Consider the following 21,187-nt stretch of genomic DNA (forward strand, 5'->3'; position numbering starts at 1 on the left):
TTTTAAAGTTGTTTAAGTGCCGCTAAGCCTAGTAATTTTTTTGATGGCGGCCATTCCTTGTTTACATTTGAAACAGCAGACTAGTGGATTTGTTGCCAATCTAGAGAAACTTAGCTTCGCAACAACAAAGCTAACGCCTTCATTTATTATTGCCAATTAAATCATACTTAATCCTTTCTGGAATTTTTTCGAGGAAATAAGTGTTTAAGATTTACTTCGTAATTTTTAATATAGATATTTCGAGTTTTTATGTATTTTTGCCTTCTCGCGAAGTGAGAACTGAATTAGTTGAATGAGAAATACTCAATCGTCTGTGAAAAACTGTTTCTTTTTTGTTTTGTTTCCTTAATTTCTTTTATACATCATTCTTGCTTTATTATAGTATTTGAATAGAACATGTGGCAACGATTAGATAATTCTATTCTTTAAATGATATAAATTTTGCGCATTATGAGTTATAATATAAACGAAATATAATACTGTTAAGGGAATCTATCGCCAGAGTGTCGCTATGGTAAACAAATACTAGAGTGAATTTTAAAGAATGCATTTATTCTATTGTGGTTTATGCGCTGTCGGCGAAGTAGATTTAATTCAATCCAATAAGTTTAAATGAAATGCAAGAGAAAATGCGTATAATTTAATATTCCGTACAAGGAAGTCATGTGGTGTACACATCAGATTTTTCATTTTATATATTTAATCAGACATTTGAGAATTCAACGGATACTTCATTTGCATTTATAACTAGTTTTATGAATCGTATAACAAACAAAGCAAGTCTTAAGTAAAATTTACTCATGTGCACTTTTTAACTGATCCCCTTCCTGAACAGTTTGCCGCATTCGATGCTGCAAATTACAATACAGCAACTTCTCGTAACCCCAATAAGGATATTAGGAGGCACGGATAATAATGCCCCTTGTCCAGAGAAGCTTTGTCCGCATAGACGACTCAACTCATTTAACTGCAAATAATACCTTTGGATGCCGGATAATAATATTATCCTCATTCAAAAGAGGTTTCGTATCGATTTTGTAATTGCAACCGTAACGTGTATCAGTGCCTCAGGGAAATCTCCAATCCTTTGTATGTTCGACAATCCTATTGCAGTGATATTATTCGAAAAGGTTTGTTTGATGTCGCACACAAAGTATAAAAAGATTATGCGCTACTTGAATATGTGTACGATAATATCAGAACTGAAATATTTAAGGAAATGACTTTATGTAAAAATGTTTATCTGATTTGTACGACCAACATAGATATGTAACGATATATTTTAAATTTTTTATCAAAATGCAATGGAAAAAGGATTTCGTTTCAAAATATGTAATTTCCGATTCGGAATTTTTTAAGGGTTTAGAAAACGAACCAAAAATGTTTTTAAACAGAAGTATAGAAGGTTCTGCAATCTAATTCCGACAACAAATTTTGATTAAACGTATTTTTTATTTGTCTAGTGAGAAGTATGAACTATTTGTCGTTTTTATAAAAATTCCATTACGGATTAACAAATTCTTAAAACGTTTCCAACTTATTTCCATTTCTGCCCCTTGTAAAATTATTTTTTCTTCCCGAAATTTAGCCATTTAACAAGTTGACTACCATGCTGGTTTTTATGTATACCATACGTCGATTGTTTTCGATCGTGGAAGTTTAGAACGTCTGAACGAAACATTTTGGGACATGCATTCAGTTCAGTTATTCCTCAAGAATAAAAGTATCTAAGAAAAGGTGTGAAATTCGAATTTTTTTTTTTTTTTTTTTTTCATTTTCTAAATTTTTTTTCTGAATGACAAATGGTTGAAATTTTTTTTTTTTTTTTATGTTAAAATTGTTGCTTGAACATTTTGCAGTGAATAAAAGAAAAATGAAAGAGTCATTTTTAAGTGAATCATATAGTAGTGAAGAAGAAATCTGCTGCGAGGTTTACAAAAATTCGAAGAGAAGCGATGAGGAACAGTTTAGATTTTTCAGAAAGATAATTATAAAAAAAAATTCCTCTTCAAATTGATTCGAATGCTGATAAATGCAGTGATAATAAATGTGGTGTAGATACTACCGATCATATTTTATAAGAATTAGTTGGTTAGGAAGAAAGAAACATTGATACCGAAGAAGGTACAATTCAGTTTAGTGAACGGAATGAATTCAGATAACGGCGACAATAATTTTTGTTTCTTTCTTTCAACAATCAACCATGATTTTTTCAAATACCTGCTTTACTTCGTAAGTACTTAAAAACTGTCAACCTAATACGAATGAACCGACCTGATGAGTCTGACTACATAATATATCTGCTTTCTGAAATATTAATCATAATTTTGTCATAATACAATCATAATACAAATGTTTTTATAATTTAATCCGCTTTGTGACAAAACCTTTCGCACATTTTAAAACATTCTGTTGCATAATCTAATTCCATATTTAATATATAGCTTTTATAACATTTGGAAACGACTGGAGCCGAAAATCCTAAGATTTTCATGTTAAATTTTTATTTTATTTGGAGTTCAGTTTATAAAATGTATTTTATTATAAAACATCTGTCATGTTTTCGTGCATAAAATTTTTTAATATTAAAATATTCATCAGATTTTTGGTTCAGTTAGAAATACGTGTTCATATAAAGAGTTCCATCCAATTTCAAGTATATACCATTAGCCATTTTTAAAATAGCATGCGCGGAAGGTGGAAACATAACGAAAACTTTTGTCCCAGAGCGAATTAAATTACAAAAATATTTGTGACAACACAAACTTTCCGGTTACTAGTTCCCAAAGCAGCTATATTATGTAGTCAGCTGTAAAAAGGTGGAAGTAATTGCTTTTATAATAAATCAAGTATGTCAATTCTTGCAACAGTCACATACTTGAAAATCGTAAGGGGTTTAAGGTGTATGAGAGCCCCCTTAAATCCAAAGCTCTTGAAGAAATAAGATTTAACTTAGATTTATTAAATGAAGGTACACCTAATTCTATTAGTAATTTGTTGTGCAGTACTTTAGTGGAATTGCTGTTTCACATGACGAAATTTTCAACAATTTGAATTTAGCTATTAGAAGACATTAAACTATTCTCTGTATAGATAACAGTTAGAAGTAGCTGGGAGACCAAAAATTTCATCACTAGTTACATACACATCGCACTAATTTTCCGTATGCCCACCATGCTAATTGTGTAGCTTCTGCCCTATTTTTATGGAGAATACCTGGGGAACTGACGCGAGCATCCACTAGCCTTCTTTTTCTGCCAACAAGTTACTCCAAATAGCTCTCGACTTGCCCTTATTTTAAGTGCCTCTATGCTGTGCAAACACATCCATTTGGGATTTGGACGTGCATCCAACGATACGGCAGCTAGGATCGCAAACCACTACACTGAACTGGGCTCCTTTTATTCTCTGTTGGAAAAAATATATAAAATTATATTTTCCGGAGCAAATGGCTCGGGGTTGGATGGAAAAATTGGCTTAGCATTTATAGTGTTCTACCATGTACTGGAGATTGAACATCCGAAGTTTAAATTAGAAAAATATAATTCGGTGTATCAAGCCGAACCGATACTAAAAGCCTTGGAGTGGCTTGTAAGAAATCTAAATGAATCACATATAATTACAATATATTCTGATTGTATGTCAGTTCTTCAAGCAGTCTCTGACCCCGAGCAGCAAAATTTAAATATTCAAATTATTAAAAAATTGGTGATAAAATTGGAGGTAAGGCATGAATTGAATTTTAATTGTATTAAATTAAAGCCCATATTGGTTGTTTGGGCAATGAGAGGGTGGATGTCTTAGCAAAGGGGGCAACAATGAGTAATGATATCGAAACTTTCGATGTACAAGCCTCCAGGAGAAGATGAATTAGCATTATGAAGTGTGACATTGTAGATAAATGGCGGACTCAATGGGAAATCTCTGCTAAAAATAATATGTTCATGAAGACTTTTGTTCCTAAGGAAATATGAATATTAACAATGCCATTAACTTGAATCAGTTAATTACAGGTCATGGGAGATTTCCCTTTTATCTGAAAAGATTCCATGTCCAAGATAATGATTTATGTAAAGTGTAAAGTATGTACAAAATTAGGAGACAATGTCCACTTTATTACAGAATGTAATTTTATCAGGTTCAATGTTCCGTCTTACTTTCTTCGGGAACATGCAAGGACCTGACTCGGAACAGAGAGCTTACTAAAGCTATGTTCAGTAACTTTGGTAAGTAGACAGGATACACAAGAAAAGTACACAAGACAGGATACACAAGAAGGGTAAAGGGCAAAACCCTTTATTTTTCTCTATTTACAATAATTTCCGTACTTCGGAATACAAAGACCCACTACTCGTGGTCTGAACGTAAGAATATAAAAATAAAACTAAACTCTAATTTAACTTTAAAATAATAAACGTGGAAGATTGGCCTTATATTAACAGGAAGCCGTATGTAGTACAGAGAACTGTGAACACTACAATACGTTTAAAAATTATCAAGAGGATTAAACCTCTGGCCTGGAAGGCAACCAGCATCTGAGTAAAACTTCTAAGGTAAGCGGCCTGCTTCGACTAACTGCTTCCTCTCCCTCGCTTGGCAAAAAGCCACAACTTAAATACTTGGCGTTCGCCAGACAAACTTTGCATAAGTACTTTAACGCTTATAATTCTGGCCGGAAGTAGAAAATAAGAAGTGATAGTAAAGATTTAAAATAAAATATACGTTAGTAAAACTTAAGATCCTTACAAGTTAACCTGATGCATTGATGGAGCGAACATAGATTTTATGAAAAATGGTTTACTTAGGGCAAGAGGAATAGCGCATAAGATTATGAAGATTATTAACAACAATAAAGAAGCCATTGGCATTGTGTGATTCGTATATTTGTATAGTGTGTGGTGATTTTTGTACTGGCGTAGCCTGTATATGGTCATAGGGCAAACTTTGTTTTACAAGTGGACCGGGCTGCGCCCTAACAGAACAGAACATGGTGCTTCAGATTAAAGTATCGGCAGGGACAGAACACAAATCCGAGATAGTTACATTTTAACTAGAGCTGGAATAGTCCATTCATGCAGCGCGCATGTAAAAAAACGCTCTCTCATTATCCAGAAACTTCAGCTTAAATACACAACCAACTAATCTGCATTCTGGTGAAGCATATGGAAAGAAGTTCAAGATCCGTATCGTAACATCTGGTTGGTTTAAAGTAAGAAACCTATAAGTTTACAAACAATTCCAGATACTTTTTAGAACTTTACCTAATTAACTATGTCATTTTTGTACGACTAAAACCGAAATGATATATAAAAGACTAATCTCAGTTTCGTTTGAAAATAAAGACAGACATATTAATACATAAATAATGATTAAGAAGGTAAATGAACAAGTTATTTCATTTCATAATACTTGCGGAAAATCAGTATAATGAAGTATAGTGAATCCGAAATTTATCTAATTTAGCAGTTGAATTCGAAATAAGAAACTTTTTTTTGATAGGATTATATTAAAATTATATTGAACAAGATTTAAAACTGCTCGAAGAGCAATCTTAGGTTAGCGTAGATTTTGAATATAACTCTCGACCAGATGAAAAAAACCTCAGTTTTTAGGAAGAAACATTTTTAGTCGAAAAGAGTGCTTTGCCAAACATTTATTTTTGCTTCCGAAGAAGAGAGCTCTAGCCTAATCGAGCTGTTAATAGTCAAAAGTTTAATTAAAATCCAAGAAAATTTAAGGCTTTTTTTGGCTTAATTTTAAATATTATTCCACTTACAATTACATAAGATATTAGTATTTTTACAACACGATTATAATTTTAACTTCATGAATAAACAAATACGTTATCGAAAGTAAGAATTAAACTGACATCTGGAATATGGAAAAATTATTTTCTTTAAAATATTGATCATCAAATAACTTAATGCTATTTATACATTTCATATTCTACATACAAATAAAAACTTGATTTATTTCAAGTTTCTTCAAAAGAAAGAAAATCAAGTCTGTACAAAAAGAATAATCTCTTTTGCGAAATGTACTATAAGAGTTTTTGCTTTGCTTTCTGGAAACTTAGGCAAGATTTCTCTAACTATATATCTTTTTAGCTCAACTTATCTAACATCAGAGGAAAAAAGTAAACTAGATCTTAGTGAGTAATGGATGTTGGATTACTTAATAGAAGTCCTAATCTTAGATGTAGTAAATGTTTCCTCCGGCAAGCCAATTAGTTTGGATTATCGCAAGTAAAAGGTAAGCTTCCACGATAATCCCGTGCCATACCAACCACAAAATAAGATTTCAGAAGAAAGCGTATTATCTTGAAAATGCGACATCTCTTGGTGCCGATTAGTATGTTCGAATAATCAACATAAAAGCAATGTGCAGCATTTCTAAGTATTCTCCATTTCTATGGCAAGTTATCTCTTTATAATTACTTCTGTGTACAGTGGTGGCCAAAATTGTGGACACTCTTGGAAATTTTTATGTTTTTAAAATTTGTATGCTTATAGAAATGTTACATTTCGCAAAATGCAAACTTGTATGTATCATTTAAAAGAGAATTTATTACTGAATTCAATACAAAACACAAAATTCAATTATTTGCAATACAAAAAAGTTATATGTACTTTAATATAAATAAAAAACACAGTTATGAAGTGGTTTGTAATGTCTAGCTTTCCTGGCCAATCACTGTTCCTGTTCTGAGAACCAATCAAATGTTAGTAACTGCTAGTAGAAGCTGACATCATGTTTACACTTGAAATAATTCATTATTTTGCTTTGTTCTGTAGAAGGAGGATCTCTATCCTATACACTGCAATTACAAGTAGGAATTTTCGTAAAAATTTTTAATATTTAGTCAAGACGCAATGACATCAAATACAAAAGTAGATTAGACACCTAGAAAGAGATTTAATATTATTGCGTTACGAGAAAGTGGTCTTTCCTATGCTGAAATTGCAAGACAGGTGGGTGGTTCCGCGACTACATCTGGAGTCCGAAAGTTTTGTTTACGATATCAGGAGACAAATTCAATAAAAAACAAAGAAGGAAAAGGCCGAAAAAGGTGCACCACTTCTATTGACGACAGAAGAATAAAAAGACTATGTCTCCAAGATAGAAAAATGTCATCAGCGGCCATCAGAAGTGATATGAATGATGCTGGTGTTTCTTGTCAGTTCAAGAACAATCAGGAGAAGATTAACAGATGTTCTACTGAGAGGTAGAATTCCACGAAAAAAGGCCTTATCTTAATTTTCAGCAACGAAAAAAGACTACAGTGGGCAAAGTAACACAATAATTGGACAGATGATCAGTGGTCACAAGTTATATGGAGTGATGAAACTAAGGTATCGTTATTCGGTAGTGATGGGCGAAAATATGTAAGACGTAAGAATAGGAGAAGAGCTACATCCTGACTGCATTCAAGCAACTGTGAAGAACCCAGTTAGGGTTATGATTTGGTCATGCATGTCAGCAGATGGTATTGGTCGCCTTCATGTCATCGATGGGACACTGAATGCCAGAAAATACATTGACACTATTCTAGAATCAAACCGTCTACCTTCCATCAGAGATCTCCTTCCCAACAATGCTTCATTTATTTTTCAGCAGGATTCTGCTCCTTCCAATACGCCCAAAATATCGAAAGAGTGGTTTCGTATAAAAAGCATTAAATTGTTGTCATGGCCAGGAAACAGTCCTAACCTCAATCCTATCGAAAATTTGTGGCACCGTTTGAAAACTCTTGTCCGAATGAGGCGTCCATCAAATAAAAGGAAACTAATTGAGGCTATAATTGTTTCCTGGCATCATGTAATAACGAAAGAAGAGCTTAGAACTCTTCTCAGCTCAATGAAACGTCGATGTGAAGCTGTAATTAAAAATAAAGGGTACCCTACTAAGTACTGATAACTCACTGCAATCATCACTATCTAATGTATATCGATAACTATTATCGTTTAACTTTTTTGTATTGCAAATAATTGAATTTTGTGTTTTGTATTGAATTCAGTAATAAATTCTCTTTAAAATGATATATACATGTTTGCATTTTGTGAAACGTAACGTTTTCTGTAAGCATACAAAGCTCAAAAACATAAAAATTTCCAAAAGTGTCCATAATTTTGGCCACCACTGTACATTAGGAGTATTAAAGCTTCAAATTGTACATCATAACAATGTCTTCACAATTCAAGCTTTTTATATATGTACATATTTTTAATTCTTGAGCAAAACCTTATTTTTTGTGCTAACAAAATGAAAATACAAATTGTTATATGCCTTTATATTAATTAGAAAAACTTTAAAATTCAGCATAAATTCATGAAACGGAGTTGAAGAGCTTTGTTACATTATAAAGAATATTTATTGACAGAAATTTTTACGAAAAAAATCACAAATCCTAAACATATATATACATATATATATGTAATAAAAATTCAAAGAAGGAGTTGTAGGAGCAGGAACAAAGTTAGAAGTAATGACGAGCAGAATTTCGATAGCGAGCAGAAATTCGATAACTGAAGAGCCAATCTTGATGTCGTAGAAGTACTGATCCATAATGACTAGGAAATTGGAGGCAAATGCAGATTAAATCTTCAGTTTTATTTTCAGCAGCATGTTGCGACTACACACAAGTCGGCACGTTAGTTGTGCTTATTCCAAGAGATTTTACATTTTAGATAAATTGGCAATAAGAAGGAAAGAGCAGACAGACTGCAGTGCGGCCAGGCCAAAGCATAGAAAGCAAGTGCGTAACGTTCAGGATGAAATTTTAAGTCAAACTGAGTTAGTTTTCGTTCTCAAAGTATTTTGACTGGATAGTTAATATTACTGTAAAATTATTATTGGCTGCTTGAGTTTTAGTTTCATTTACATCACCAGAATTACGTAAGAGTCATATGACATAGATTTTTCTCGAAATGACGCAGTGCAAATAGAGGTTACTATTTTTAGAACAAAGAAGGGAAATTAATTTATGCTGCTAATTTAATCTTTTATATATTCTTTATTTTTCTTTAGGTTGTTTTTTTTCAACCTCCGATCGCACAATATGATGGCCAGGTATGCGGCAGTTGGTTGGTGTGCGTAGTAGGCGACCGCGCATCTACCCCTCCACACGCTCTGTCACTGGCGTATTCAACACGCCATTTTCTGTTGAGTTGCAGTCACATAAACATGGCTGTTGCTATTGATTCTCCCGCCAAGTCTGAATTGCGAGCTGTTATTCGTTTCTTGCAGGCAGAAGGGAACAGTGCAGCGGAAATTCATCGAAGAATGAGTCGAGTGTATAGAAACAGCTTTATGAGTGATGGCGTTGTTCGTGAATGGTGTCGAAAGTTTAAAGATGGCTGACTGATGTGCATGATGAAGGGGGTCAAGGACGCAAGTCTGTCGCTACAGACGACATTGTTCAACGAGTTGACCAAGGTTAAGAAAAATCGAAGGCTCATCATAAGTAAAACATCGATGAAATTTCTGGAAGTTTCAAAATCTTCCTTGTACTCTATCGTTACTGAACAGTTGCGCTACAGAAAAGTTTGCGCTCTCTGGGTCCCACAGGTGTTGACTGACGACCACAAAACTCGCCAAATGGTTGCAGCGTTTGAGTTTCTTGACCGTTACAATACTGACAGAGAAGAGTTTTTGAAATCCATTATGACAGGTGATGAGACACGAGTTCAGTATGACACGCCCGAAACGAAACGACAATCAAAACTATGGATGCACACAAATTTTGCAAAGAGACCCACAAAATTCAAACGAACTTTTTACAACCGTAAGGTTATGGCAACTGTTTTTTGGGACCAAAAAGGTGTGTTGCTTGTTCAGTTTTTGCAGCTTGGAACAACAATTAATGCAGATTCATATTGTGAAACTTTGCAACGCTTACGGAGAGCTATTCAAAACAAACGAAGAGGCATGCTGACTTCTGGAATTGTTCTGATCCACTACAATGCCCTTCCTCACAGCGCTCGTGTAACCCAACGGCTCCTTCAGCAATTTCAATGGAACATTTTCGAACATCCACAAAATAGTGCCGACCTAGCGCCGAGTGACTTTCATCTGTTCCCTGAACTGAAGCAGTGGGTTGGCGGGAAGTGCTTCCAAAATAACGTGGAGCTGAAAGAAACCGTCACAACTCACTTCTAATCGTTGGCGGGGACATTTTATGAAGAGGGTATTGCAAAGCTTGTTCACAGATGTGACAAGTGCCTCAATCGTCAAGGTGATTATGTAGAGAAATAACCTGTATTGTACATTATTTTTGGTAATAAAATCTTTTTTGTATATTCACCTGTCTTTTCTTTATAGCCCATCGGAGGTTGAAAAAGAAATAGCCATCGTATGTCATGTTTTAATGCGTAGATGAAGGAATCCTGTACTTTTATTTCTGGCATCCGAAGACACTTTACTGCGTAGTTGGAAGGATGAATGTATAAACCAAAAACTCCCAGTTATGGCCATTTCGAAATGTAATTTTACTGCAGAATAATTCACATCACATGATCTTTCTGCAGATAAGATATCTTTCGGTTGTACTTTTGGTGGAAGATAAAAAATCATGTTAAATGAATTCAAGCGTGGGCAAATTGTTGGAACTCGTATCATAGGTGCTTCCGTAACCAACGTAGCTGAAGTATTTGGTGTTTCAAAAGCAACTGTCTCTAAGATTTTTAACTCATACAAAAAAGACGAAAAACTTGCATCTGCTAAATCACAGCGTGGGGGGAAATGTATGTTAAGTGATTATGACAACCGATCATTGAACTGGTGTATGATGCAAAATAAGAGGACTACAACTACAAAAATAACTGGTGAACTGAATATCGCCCTAGCAAACCCTGTAAGCACCAAAACGAAAAGAAGGAAACTCCACAAGCAGGGTATTCTTTGGCGAGCTGAAATTCAAAAACCACTCATTATAGTTAAAATGCCTGTAAGAAGAGAAAGTGGTGCCAAAGTCATAAAATCTGGAGTGGATAGCAATGGAAGACTGTCATTTGGTCCCAGGATTCTTATTTTGCACGGTTTCAGACTTCTAGGCGAGTTTACATCTGGAAAAGGCTGTCCTAAGTGTATGATAGAGATTGTTTGTTGATGAGAGTGATATATGGAGGCGGTTCGGTCATAGATTGGGCAGCCATATCGTGGTATTCCATGGAATCCATCATTACGGTGCAATGTCACATTACCTCCAAGGATTATGTCACCATTTTGGTTGATCACATCCATCCCATGGTACAAATTTTATTCCTCAGTTATGATACGGTATTACAAAACGATAGAGCACCTGTTCACTTTGCTCACATCGTCCAGGTCTGGCTTTCTGAGCATGCGGATGAACCTTCGCATCTAACATGGCCACCACATGTCACCAGATATCAATATCATTGAGCCTGTGTGATGTATTTTGGAGAGAAATCTGCGTGAGCGCTACCCATCGCTATCATCGTTAACTAAACTTACCAATGTTTTACATCAAGAACGGTTTTAAAACATAGAAGACCTCTATTTACCCATTCTTTGAGAAGACTGGAAGCTGTTTCGAATGCCAGCGGATTTCGTGCACCATATTAATCAAAGCAATGTATTTTTATTTCTGTGTTTCAATATTTTCGTCCAACCTCTGTTTAAAGGGGTAGTAATTTTAAACATTAAAATTCGAATAATTAATGAGGGCTAAAATCACATTTCGTTTCTTTTGTTTCTCTTGATTATTTGAGCAGAAATAAAATTATGAAAATAAAATTTAAATAAAACAAGTTCTATTCAAAAATATTTACAACCAAACTCAAAGGGACAAGACACCTATTTTTATGTATATACTTTTATACATATGTACTATGTAACTTTTAAAATTTCTGGATAGAAGAAAACTCAGATTTGGAGAAACTTGTCTAGATTGCTTAACCTTTCCGTTGTTCATCTTAATGGATTAGGAAGACGATTATGCAAATTGACATCTTCCGTAAGGGATAGCCGTTTGGAAATAAAGCTCAGGTTATATTTATCTCATTAAATATATCTACGAGAACGCATTCCCTTCTTATAAAAAAATTCAAATATTCAGCTTTTCTAAAATTTAGCGACAGTATTTAATCGTCAAACAAGAAGAAGGATTTTCTTAAAACACTGAAATTCTGTTGCGAATAAGAAAATTTCAAAATGATTAAAACTTTGCATACATGTACAAAAAACTGCGTTTTAAGGGGGCTCATACACCTTAAACACCTTATGATCTTCGAATATGTGACTGTTGCAAGAATTGAGATAACTTATTTATTTTAAAAGCAATTACTTCCAACTTTTTACGACTCACTACATAATATAGCTGCTTTCTGAAATAGTAATCGGAAAGTTTGTGTTGCCACAAATATTTTTATAATTTAATCCGCTTTGTGACAAAAAGTTTCGTCATATTTCCACCTTGCGCGCACAGTTTAAAATTATATGTTGCATTATTTAATTCCATAGTTTATATATAGCTTCTATAACATTTGGAAACTACTGTAAGCCAAAAAAACTTAGAATTTCATGTTAAATTTTTATTTTATTTGGAGTGGAGTTTATAAAATGTATATTATTAAAAATATCTAATATTTTCGTGCATAAAATTTTTTAATATTAAAATATTCATCATATTTTTGGTTCGGATAGAACGTATTGCCCATATAAAGAATTCCATCCAATTTCAAGTATGTACGATTAGCCATTTTTAAAATATCATGCGCGCAAGGTGGAAAAATGACGAAACATTTTGTCACAAAGCTGATTAAATTACAAAAATATATGTGGCAACACGAACTTTCTGGTTACTAGTTTTCAAAGCAGCTATATTATATAGTCAGCTGTAAAAAGTTGGAGATTATTACTTTTAAAATAAAGGAAATATCGCAATTCTTGCAACAGTCACATAATTCGAAGCTCATAAGGGGTTTAAGGTGTATGAGTCCCCTTAAAATTGAAAAAAAAAAAAAAAAAAGCATTTGTTTTTTACTTTTTACGTTCGCAAGCTATGCGTTGAAGTAAACATTTTGAAACAAGGATCTATTAAATAATACCTCAAAGATAAAAATTTACTTAAATTTGCTTTTGAATCGTTGTTGCCTAAACGTCATATATAAATTAGGTCAGGTCCATGAAATCATCTTGCCGAAGAGAGAAAGAACAACATTTTGTCAGTAGTCACATCCTTGAGATAATTTATTGATAACATCATGATAATTCATATGTATCCCCCAATGATCATTATTAAAAGGGGCTTTTCGGTTAGCTGTTGTCATGCCACAAAGATGTTATACTTTTCAAAACATATGTGTGCGTGATTATGGCAAAGCCTCGAGGGCTATCTGCCTAAGAGGAGGGATGCCTTCGTGGAGGACTTTCTAAGGGAAACTGGCTCGTATACACGTTACACATGGGGAAAACACCCATGCAGCCAGCCCGTTCGCGGGATTCGAACCTCGGACCGAACTACCAGTGTTCAGCGACTTTACCGCTCGGCTGCTGGTGGGCCTTTCAAAACATCTGACATCACAAGCAAGTATATAAAGTAATAAACCTACACATGGGTACTCTGCGTAAACATCGATACCTTCTTGTGATCTGAAAGAAAATGCAATGATATGACAACCTGCTCCTCACTAACCACCATACAAGCCAGGTCATTAAGGGGACTCATACACCTTAAACCTTTTATGAGCTTCGAATTATGTGACTGTTGCAAGAATTGCGATATTTTCTTTATTTTAAAAGTAATAATCTCCAACTTTTTACAGCTGACTATATAATATAGCTGCTTTGAAAACTAGTAACCAGAAAGTTTGTGTTGCCACATATATGTTTGTAATTTAATCAGCTTTGTAACAAAATATTTCGTCATTTTTCCACCTTGCGCGCATGGTATTTTAAAAATGGCTAATGGTACATACTTGAAATTGGATGGAATTCTTTATATGGGCACTATTTTCTAACTGAACCAAAAACATAATGAATATTTTAATATTAAAAAATTTTATGCACGAAAATATTACAGATATTTTTAATAAAATACATTTTATAAACTCAACTCTAAATAAAATAAGAATTTAACATGAAATTCTAAGTTTTTTTGGCTTACAGTAGTTTCCAAGTGTTATAGAAGCTATATATAAACTATGGAATTAAATAATGCAACAGATAATTTTAAACTGTGCGCGCAAGGTGGAAACATGACGAAAATTTTTGTCACAAAGCGGATTAAATTATAAAAATATTTGTGGCAACACAAACTTTCTGATTACGATTTCAGAAAGCAGCTATATTATGTAGTGAGTCATAAAAAGTTGGAAGTAATTGCTTTTAAAATAAATAAATTATCTCAATTCTTGCAACAGTCACATATTCGAAGATCATAAGGGGTTTAAGGTGTATGAGCCCCCTTGAGCCTTTAATTAAACATGGGGAGTTAAATGAGTTTTTCGCTTATTAGTATTATGCGTAAAATTTTATACGCTTAGAATTTAGATTTTTAGAACATTGCCCAAAATTTTAACACTAGCATAGATAAATATGATTTTTTTTGTTTCTTTTCATCGCTAGGAAACAATGTAATCTTTAATGATTATTCAAACTTATAAATTAGTTGCAATTAATGTTTAATCATATTTAATATTTTGATAAAAATATGGAATATTGAAAGCAAAATTTGTCATCGTTTAGTATGCATCTTGCCATATAAATTTTGCGTTGCCATATTCTGCGTCACGTGTTATACAGAAACTATCCTGTATTGTAATTTATTTTATCTGTCCACATTATATTAGCCTAGTACATCTACGAGGAAATGGATGTATTTGAAAAAAAAAAATCTGAAATGTTTCAGATTTTAAATTACGTCCAAAGGGGCGTCTTTTAACATTTTACCTTTCTTTATTAAATATCATGTTCCTCGCACTTAAACCATAAGATCCAGTGCAACAGCAATATCGCAAAATAGTTTTAAAACGAGCATATCTTTAGAATTTCCGATACAGAGACTCACGCGCTGGAGATAAAAATGTTTTTTCTGCACAACGTTGCCATTGGTCGCTTTGAAATCCTTGAGTTTGTTAATCAAAAATTCGTCTAAGTTTTAAAAAATAGGAAATCGATCATAAAACAAATTTCAAATTTCAAATTTGGTCTTCCACATGCTCATATTCGTTGGAGGATTACGTTATTCAAAATTCGATGACTCTATGTACCGTTGTTTTATCAGAATACGAGAAATATACATACATTTATGCAGATTTTTCATTATTTAATTTCTTCAAATATAATGCAGGACTCTAACATTTTGTGGCAACAGTTTGAAAAGTGAACCGACATTTATGAGTCCGACGCAAAATGCCAAAACGAAACTAATAGTCCTTCGGGATTCAAATCCCTTTGGACTAAAAAAAAAGAAAAGAAATCAATGTACCTGCAATTTCACATCAAAAATGTGTCGAAAACATGAATTAAAAAAGAACCTTTTCCTTTAAAGTCCTATTTTCGCAGAAAATAAAGACATCTCTAAAGTCAGGATTTTAGTTTCTTGACGCTAAAGGTGTCAGGAGCTGAAAAATCAAGAGAATCGATATCACTCAATAATATACTGTGGAAATAGGATGCAAAAATATGCTCGAGAGGTGATTGCCCTCCACGTGATGTGATTTCGAGTCCCATCGCACCAGGCGAAAGAAATCGGAAATGAGGTGACAGGCGATCACATACATTCGCCCAGTGAACAACGCCTTCTTCGCAGAGGAAGGAAATTTAGCTTACAGAGTTAAAAGATTTATTTTAGAGTTTGGTAGCAAAAAAAAAGAACAGATATTTCCAGTTGAATTTCGTACCTCCTGATGGAATCGAGTCGTGATATGACTTCATTGCCTTCATTTGAAGGTCGTTAATTCGATGCACAAAGAAAAATGGAAGACCTAATTTATACTTTAAGTCATTTCAAATGCGTAAAGAAACTAGAAGCAAAATATCTCAAATCAATCTCACTAATTATCTTTTTAAAATTCTGTACAGATTTTACCTTCTGTTTCCTTTATTCGATGATTTTGTTCAACGGGAGGGGCATAAAATGCTTGAACCTCAGGAATAATGCAAAATTTGTGAGATTCGGAAAATCGAATTTTCGCCCCGTTTTACGTAATTCGAATCATAGCCTAAAAATTGTCACGCATTTCACTGAAAGCAACTGCATAGATGATAACTGAAAGTAAAATCACAACTGGCTTGATAACTAAAATAGCATTTTTATTTTTTAACAGGGACAATACACTGGGGTGCTAAAATAAAAACTAGGGGTTGCTAAAATTTTGTATTCGCAGTTACGTTTCAAATAACGGCGAAAATAAAGCTTAACGAAGAGATGTGAATTATCAGGACAGTGCAAGCGGCGAAACAGGATGCGCACAAGTTCCTGAAGTATTTATAGCTCGCAAATTCTTTATTTGAATTCTGGATAGCGATTGGACAAGAGTTTTCAAACTACGAATGATTGCATATTAAAGTCGCTGATGCACTTAAATTGCAAATAAGAATTTAAAGGCCTATATGTGAATTTGTCTTTCCTATTTTATATTTTACGCTCAAGTATATGTAACTTAATAAGTATATTTATTTAAGCTTGTTATATTTGAAAGTTTTAATAGCCTACCCTAAACAAATATAATTAGGAAGTTTATTCATTTCCTTATTTTATATTCACAAAATTATATGGTCCATATTATTATTATCGTAAGGCAGTCTAGAATTTTATTTACAAAATTCAAAAGACCTTTACTCGAGTATACAAGTTATATGTCTTAAATTTTAATTTTCGTATATTTTTTTTTTATTTCAGTTAACTAACTTGAAGCTTTTTATGGCCATAAAACATGTAATATGTATAATATGTATGTACTTTGATAATTATATAATACTAAAGGCCAGTTACCTTCGACAGGCAACGAAGGCCTTTAAGTGTAATTCTATTTGAGCATCCCGAAGCCAAAAGTATCTTCTTACGCTAATTTGCATTGTAAAGGATCTGCTACTTTTTATCAAAGTTTATTTTATTATTGTATTGAATTTTGTTACTTTTCTATCGTTATTAAGTTTTAAATTCCATTTTACATTGCTTAGCAACCAAGAAAATGTGGATTATTTTACTAGTGTTAAATAATTAATTTTAATAAAATTCCATGAATATGTTAAAAAAAATCCATGAATATGTTAAAATTGGTTTTATAATGACGCCAGTAATTTTTGAGAAAGTATTTCAAACTAAGGATTAAAAATATGGTTATGATATTCAAGCAAAGATTTTACAGAACTTTTTTAGTTATTTCTTGAAATAATTAGGACATTCCGTATAATATTTTTACAGGACAATGAACTTGGAAACTGTGAAAATTTCAACAGTTATTTTCAATTTGCATTTATTGTTAAAAATAATATCTACAAGAGTTTGTTGTTTAAAAAAATTCAAAAATCATTAAATCAAAATAAAATTTTTAAAAATCAAATCAAAATTTCAAAATTAAAAGTTAAATCAAAATGAAATCAAATCAAAAATCAAAATCAAAATTTTTAAATTTTAAAATCAAATTAAAATTAAAAATTTAAATTAAAAAAATCACAAAATTGTGATTTAATTTTGACTTTTTTAAATTTAAATTTTTGATTTTGATCAAAATTAAATCAAAATTTTTTTCACAATTCTATTTCACTTGTTTAGCTAATGCTTTAATGTTTTCTTCTAAAAAGTCTTTTCTGTCGCCAAGACTTTTATGCTTTATGAGGGGCAGGATATATAAGATAAAAAAATATATAAATCAGCTTTATAATTCAATTTAACAACAGGCATTTAATTCCTCATTTTTAATTTGTGTATTTCCTCTCCGTATTCTAAAAATCGTAATAACTTTTCAGAATTGCCCCATTTCAAGACTAATTTATATCACAGTGCTTGCGTAATGCTAATGGCATAGCAAATTCGGAACCTGAACTCGAAATGTTGAGAAACAAAAATCTAGCCTAAGCCATAACCTTCTGTTAACGAGCTTATAGAGTAATTTTTTTTTTTTTTTAAAGCAGGCTACATGAAAAATGAGCAATGTCCTCACCGGGACTCAAACTTAGACCTCTCGAATACGCGCCGAGTGTGCTACCCGTTACACTACGAAGGCATACAGAAAAGAGGGAGAAAATAATTTATATACTATGCCTTTTAAAGGGCGCCTGGGGATTAGGGGACCCAATCGCCAAATCCAGGTGGTGAAGAATCATCATCCACCACCTTCTAGTTTTAGCGCCATTGTGAATTCTAGTCTTAGAAAGCATAAACTAAGAGTTTAAAAAAAGACTGCTAAAGAATTATCAAGTCTTGTGAAGTCCGAAAACGAAATTCAAAAGACTATTTTATTTGGACGCAAAGGAAATAACAGTAACCCAATTTGTGTTTATACAAGCCAACACTTCTGGCTTCTTCTTAAACACTTCTGGCTAACTTAATTGCGTAATGTTGAACTAAATCAAACGCATTAGCTTACCCTAACGGCTCACAGGATAAAGTAACGAGTAAAGCAGGAAAGTCTTTGGTTTGTACCAAGAGAGTGGTCGAAAAGTAGTTGAACTTAAAATTAACTAGTTGTTAAAAATGAATAGATAAATCCTGACCAAGCTTTCATACTGGATAATAGTGCACTTTAGCTTCCACCTTTATTGCCACTTAAAGCGATTTCGCTATGCTCTGTTCCTATCGCAATAGTATCAAAAATGTAAATATTCTGGAAATAGGAACGAAGAGTGCCAAATGAACTGTGGGCCACAAGTCTCAACTGAAGTAAAAATTGAATGCGCCATCAACATTTCTAAATCTTTTTTATCACATATATGCTACAAACACATATACTACAACACATATGTATAGATAGATATAGATATATGTGTATGTGTGTATAATGAAACTCGCAAAAATGTTCAAAACGAAAACCCAGTTATGGGTTAACCTATACAATTTGAAATGAGAGTGTAAGGGATATATATGTCTTCTAAAGTAAGACTCGTTCAGATTAATTTAGTTCTTATCAGGAAACTTTAATTTTAAGATTATTTGCTATTTTGTTTAACAAGATTCTATTGGATTATGGACTAATATCTTTATTTGGATTGAGTAGTAATTGCGACTTATGGTCGGAGTCTAGCAAATAATTGGATGCTTACTTGGAAGTAAGATGAAACACACTCTTTATTTAGTTGTTGTTAATGGATGGTAGATTGGTTGGTTTATCCCCTTGATAAGTCGATTAATCTGCGATCATTGACAATAACTACTTTTCCAATGTTTAAAATTTGCTTTTGTTTTTGGTATTTTTGAGATTAAAGGTTTTTCTTAGCAGATGATTAAACAAGAAATTGTAATTACTATTTAAAGTACTAATTTAATTTTTTTAGATATACTTTATTTTGAATTTATATATATATATGTGTGTGTGTGATGTACCAGCTTTAGTCGTAGCTTAAATTATCAGACGATAAGTTTTTTCAAAAAAGCAGGATCCATTTATTATTATTCAGGAGAAATAGCAGTTACAAAGTCAGATATCCGGAGTAAATAAAAAGAATTACTAATAACTTTTTGTAAGAAATTTACTGCATCGTGACATTTAAGAAAAAGCCCCCGATATTCCTTTGCGAGTCCTTTTATAGCCTCTGGAAAGGCGGAGCTTCCAAGAATTGACGTCAGCCTCGTCAGCCAATCCAGTTCGCTTTAAATATTTCCAGAACATTCTATAACTGTACGTGTAGAAAAGGCGGGAAAAACAACTCGACTACGGGGCTGTGGATTTAATTTCACGTACTTTCAAATAAGAGACCGTCGCCATTAAAAATGAAAAGAACATACAGTTAGAATTTGAAGTGTATTCTTGACTATGGAATTTTATTATTACATATATATATAAATATATATGTTTATTAATTTAATGAGTTTTTGTCAAGCCTTTTGGCCAAAATATAAAATTTCATAAAATGATATGTCTTTCTATCGAAAACCGAGAAAAAATTAATTTTTGCTGGGATACCTACTATTTATCTCACATGATACAGCGTCATTTCTTTTTCTTCGTTTCTTGTTAATTATTGCTTAAAAATAAAATTTTAAACTGAAAGAACCCAACAATAACTATCCTTATTCTTTATTAAGTACAACTTCAAAAGCAAAAGCTAAAATTCGCAACAAAGATATGAATTTGGGATAGCAAATATAGCTAGGAGCGCTTTTACGATAAAATGTGTACCTTAATTCACGATAACAAACCCCATAATCAATCAAATAGATATTATTTTACGCTATGTGTTATGTTAGCATTCCTGCAGCAACAACTGTTTAAATTTTTGAAACGAAAGTAAAGTATAAAAACCTCCAAAACCATTTTATTGATAACAGTTTGAAAGTCAAATGCGTTTATTATTTCCTTTACTTGGATTCAAAATGAAAACTATTCTATGAATATTTAAATACGTTTATTGCATTCAATAAGAACTTTCAGCTCATGTCGAGTAATGAGAATATTTCAAGTGCTCTTTCGCAAATAATCAGTTAAGCATTTATTGCTTTCCGTCATTCACAAAAAGCAATAAATACCTAACTGATTATTTTAACGGTTTGATCGCGGTTTCCTATAACTGCTTTTATTTGCTTTCTTGAATTAATGATGAGATAATTGTAGACATGCATATAAACCAATTACACTGGAACACTGAAGATAATAACTATATATATTGTTTTAAATTACATGTCTGTTTTATATCAGGTTTGGTTTCTTTATGTTCAGAAACAGTATTATTTATGAATATGGTATCTTTGTGACGCGCGGTGAAACTTTATTTGTACGATATGATTAAGCGAATTTATAATGGAAAGTTACGAATGAAACGTATTTCAGATTTGATTAGGAATACATTTATCCATAAAAATATAAAACTTGATCATTTACATCTTAATACTAAAGAAGCATTTAAGTAAGTCAATTTTCCTTCATCAGTGAAATTTTATCTCGTGCTTTTTCGCTTCTGTGTTGCTTATGAATTTTTAACCTGCATGATCTATCAGTGTCCAGCAATAACACTTTAACAAAGCCATTTATTAATGAGGGGAAATATTCGATATATTCATATA

This window comes from Stegodyphus dumicola, chromosome 5 (assembly GCF_044657685.1).
Source record: "Stegodyphus dumicola isolate Sdum_Otavi_A_Nest chromosome 5, ASM4465768v1".
Classification (NCBI taxonomy): Eukaryota; Metazoa; Arthropoda; class Arachnida; order Araneae; family Eresidae; genus Stegodyphus; species Stegodyphus dumicola.